We start from the raw sequence: 4,831 nt of genomic DNA, 5'->3' as shown, positions 1-4,831 counted from the left end.
ATTTCTTCTTGAATTTCTTTGGATCGTGGCATGATGCTCTGATCTTGTAGCCTACTTCACTTTGTCTGACACATTCTATTTAAGTGATTTCTTGATTCAACACATGTGGTGGTCACATCAGGTGTGGGTGTGGCCTGTGAAATTGAACTCAGCTTTCCTAAAATTGTGATTAGTCACAGTTATTTTGTGATTTAACAAAGGGGGGCAATTACTTTTTCACAGAGGCCCAGACAAGTTTGTAATTTTTTCTCCCTTGGTAAATAAAATTTAAAATTTAATTAAATTTAAAAATGTTCTATTTCCTTGGGTTGTCTCTGTGTCATACTAAAATTGGTTTGATGATCTGAAACCTTTGTGTGTGATAAATATGCAAAAAACACAGAAATCAGGAAGGGGGGAAATACTTTTTCACAGCACTGTACATTGAGTTGCAGTACTTCTGTTTTGTTTATGAAGATGGCATGAAAACAGACTCTTAAGTAGCTCTGTGAATGTCTGAAGAGACTGACTGCGCTCCTGGTGCTCCCCAAGAATCAGGATATGTAACTATGTTCTCAGAGAACAGGGGGAGGAAACAAAATAATTAAAGACCATGGTCGACCAGGAGGCAGCCGGGCTTAATCTCTTTCAAAACAAACTCAACAAGACTCAACTCAATGTGAAATGGCTTTACAATGTAAATGCTGAACTGGCAACAGCAGTAGCTCTTAATAGAGCTCAGCACTATTGCTATACAGTAGATCTGGTAGGACAGAAGCTTTGCTGACTATAGCATAGATCTTTCAGACTTACCACAGCCGTAGACCAAAGGCAGTTCTAGTTGATCCTGTAGAGAAAAGTCTCACAAGTGATAGAAATCTGTGGAAATTAAAGCAAATACACAAATGAATAATGACTGACTTGCTGTGACAACAAACAGAACACTATTTGACGTTTGAAGTTCGCTTTACCAGTGCATTTTCCTGATGTTGTGATGCCATGTTTCAGCCTTTGTTAAGCAGTAACTTTTAATTTGAAAGGTTCTTTGTGAATCTGTAAACATAACAGACGATATTAAATTCAATATAATTGGTTTGCTGGTAGAAATCAATGACTTTGTGAAATTAAGGTCTGTTGTGAAAGCAGTGGCCAGTTTTTCCATAGCAGATAATATGAAGAACGGCTTAATTAAGTTTCATAATTGACAATGACCAAATTCATTAGTTGCAGCTCCCAATACCAGCCTCCAGGAGCAGATAATGGTCTGCTAGGTTATCTAACAGTTACCTGCTCCAAATGACTGCTCATGCAGATCCAACTATTTCACAGCATTTGGGTGGTTGGCAAATTCACTTCATTGCGAAATTTATGGTTTAGTCGCTGATTTGGTATTCAATTCAACGTACCAAATATTCTCCACTGCGTTGCTCTGAGCATGGCACCGTCCCCACTCACTGCTCCCCAGGCACTTAAAGCTGCCCACTGTTCACTTTGGTGATGGGTTAAAGGAGAGGTCATATTTCGTTGTGTGCGGTGTCACAATGACAAGTAATTCACTTTCCGTTCCTTTTCCTTAAACCAATATCGCCTAACAACACTCCCCCACAAACAGGCAACCTGTCAGAGATCTTTCAGCATACAGGCCAACAAATAGTTGTAAAGGTCAACTACTCTTGCAGAGACTTAAATCTAATCTGAGGAGCTGCTCAGGACCTCAACACACCTTATGGTGAACACTGAAGATGCCGAAAGGGAAAGAAATGTAGAACAATGCTGCTTCCCTAAAAGAAGCTAGACAAACCAAATGCAGTGTTTAAGTCAGCAATCCATTTACCATTCAATTATTCTCAAGTAAAAAATGCATGTCAGGTAACAGGTTTGCAAATTTCTGAAGAAAAGGTGACTGCCCAGGCACCATCTGGTTTGGTAAGCAAGAGGGACGGTCCTTCTTTGCTGTGGGAGTCTGGCCTTTACTGCTGCTACTACCTGATAAAGCCTATCTGCTCGGCACAAACACACACACGACTGTTTACCAGAGTGGGCTCATGACCCGTACGTGCAGCTCAGCCAGGCTCTAGGTTCAAAATCACACAGTGAAGGCTAAGCCCTTCAGAGCCTTAACATTACTCCTGTCTTGTGACTATGCATCAGCAGTACTACACTATTGGAGGAAAAGGCATCGGTTATTTGATTATGTGTAGCAAGTTCTAACAGTGTTGTGTTCATAAATTATACCAAAGAGAATCAGAGACTAACCTTTTCCAGTTTCCCTTGGAATTGTATCAACCTATGAATAATGGTGCTTATAATAGCCACAGACAGTACTGTATGATGTACGCTTAAGCAAACATATTTGCATGTTGGTTTACTGTGGACAAACAAGAAATTTAGCAAGCAGACAACTCATTAAGTCTATTTCAAGTGACCTGGATGTTTTAGTATAGTAGCGATTTATCTTTATTGATTTATCTTCTCCCATTTTTTTTCTATAATTTATCTTACAAAAAGGGGGGGCGAAATAAAACCCAATCACTTCACCTGTCCTGTTGTGAGATATTGTAAACCATTAATAGGCCTCTGAACTATGTGTTTGTTTTTCTGGAGAATCCTGTACTCTCTGGGAGTTTTTTTCTCAACTAGTATTTATTTGTGAACAGGGGAGATTTATGTTTGTCATTTAGAATCAAAACGTAGAGGAGTGTCATAATTGTGTTGGATGCACAATTGGTACATAGATCACATTAAACCTAACTCTAGTTGGAAGACAACCTGCCCTACCCATTTGAGCCACCATTTGAGTGTTTTTTGTTTAAATGTATTTGCAACTCATTGCAAGATTAGAGAGATACATGGGACCCTTCATTGACCTTCATAGTTCATGCACTTGACGCGATTTTGACCTTTATGTCCAGGTATGAAATAGAACCTAGAGATGAAGTTCTGCACACAAGGTAAATTACATCACTTACACCACTCTTCATTTAGAGACAAGGAAAACACATCGTACCCTTTAATTGATCAATGCATCAAAGGTATGGGATGCATGGTCTAATGTGAAAACACATTGAACACGCCCATTTCTTCTTCATTTCTCTGTCTTTAAGGCTAGTGAACATGCATAGGTTTCAGGAAAATTATTTCATGTTGACCTTCTCCAGAAACAGTCTATATAAAATATTTTAACCAGCTACTTGCACAGTTTTCATTTATCACAATATTTATCAGGAGTGAAAACAAGTGTAAACAAACTAGGCAATTTCCAACCGAACATATCCACCCTGAGATTACAAGATAATGCTGAGTAAATACATCAGAAGCCTAGGATTATAATAAAGGAGAATAATCCATATCAAAAGTAGACAATAAAAATTAATAATATTAACTGACCTGCAATTAGCTCTGATCTAAATGTTATAGAAAATCTGAAGAATGTGTAAGTGATCACAGAACTAGACCCCACTACAAGATCAATAAAAAAAACAGATACAACCCTTTTAAAGACTAGATAGAAAATGATTTAAAGTGACCCCAAATTATTGCTGTTTTTTTTTCCACTTCTTGGGGTTTTATCTTTAGCTGTACACTTGATCAGCTGTTATACTGACACCTTGGGTTTATAAAATACTAGACATACTGTATGTAACGTGAAACATCATAATCAGTTACAGAACAACCTAAAAAATATTTGCCCGGGGGTTCTATGTTGATAAACAAGACATTATATGCATTGTGTCACATTGAACCAAATGTACAACAATTAAATTTAGGAAATGTATGCAAAAACCTGACGTTAAAACTTGCATTTTTGTCGATACCTTTCATCAGATTTTACATATCGAAAAGCAACGCAATCTAGACTACTTCGGTCGGCAGTTTAATAAAATGAGATACATATTTTGAAATGTTTAACTGCAGTCCCATACCAAGGCTATCAAGCTGAGTGTTTTAGTGTTACTTCAAAGGTTGGGTCTTCAAATATCAACACTAACGTAAAAAAACGTAAATGTGTTTGTTCATCTAAGTATGCGGATTTAATGTTGCTGCCTTTAGCTAGCATTCAGCTGCAATTTCTGCAGCTAACGTTCTCAAATAATAGTGGTAGCGCTAATATGCTAGGGTAAATCCACAGTATATATTTAGTCCTGCTTTTATTTTTAATCATTGTGCAGTAGAGTATAAAATGACGGTGTTTTCAGTTAAACGACCAATACAAGGCATTAAGTCAAGTTAGACGCAGCTTTGCGAGCATTTAGCCGTTCCAGCTAACAGCCGCCGCCGAAGCAGTAGCAGCTCTGTTTTTGTTGAGATGGAGGGCGGGCCACAAAAAGCGGAGGCCTCAGTCAAAACACAACCGATGGACGAGCTTGGCCGGTGGCGGCACTTACCACGTCCGAGACTGCGTTGCGAAGTCGAGACAGCCGATGATTCAGCCGAAGCCCGTTGAGTTGCTGAGCAGGGAACAGACGTTGACTGAGTAATCACTGGTCATATCCGAGCCGAGGCCACTAGTGATGTGTCGTTCGCGAGTGATTCGTTCAAAATGGACGAATCTTTCATATGACACGTGACTCCCGAGTCATATGAAAGATTCGTGACTACCGAGTCATATTAAATATTTGTTCATATTGAACTCACGAATCACTCAAATCACTCACTGCGAACTAATCACACTCTGCGAACTAATCACTCACTGCGAACAAATTACTCTCTGCGAACTAATCTTTCACTGTGAACTAATTTTTCACTACGAACTAATTACTCTGCAAACTAATCTTTCACTGTGAACTAATCTATCATTGCAAACGAATCACTCTCTATGAACTAATCTTTCACTGTGAACTAATCTTTCACT

General features: G+C 38.7%; 1 protein-coding gene across 11 annotated transcripts in view; it reads right to left on the bottom strand.

Annotated features, from left to right (window-relative positions):
• LOC103397032 (myotubularin-related protein 3-like) overlaps positions 1 to 4,528 on the bottom strand; it is a 28,610-nt gene extending 24,082 nt beyond the window's left edge. For 8 of the 11 annotated variants that reach the window (XR_003048833.1, XM_025052860.1, XM_025052869.1 and 5 more), the window contains exons 1-3: positions 4,365 to 4,528; positions 951 to 1,032; positions 793 to 858 (exon numbers count right to left, since the gene is read on the bottom strand). The gene's annotated coding sequence lies outside the window, so the exon portion shown is untranslated. The other 3 variants (XM_025052863.1, XM_025052862.1, XM_025052864.1) reach the window with 3 other exon arrangements.
• Positions 4,529 to 4,831: the final 303 nt, after the last annotated feature.

This window comes from Cynoglossus semilaevis, chromosome W, assembly GCF_000523025.1.
Source record: "Cynoglossus semilaevis isolate Cse_v1.0 chromosome W, Cse_v1.0, whole genome shotgun sequence".
Taxonomy (NCBI): domain Eukaryota; kingdom Metazoa; phylum Chordata; class Actinopteri; order Pleuronectiformes; family Cynoglossidae; genus Cynoglossus; species Cynoglossus semilaevis.
The sequence above is the reverse complement of the archived record's forward strand: the minus strand, read 5'-3'. Positions and strand labels throughout refer to the sequence as shown.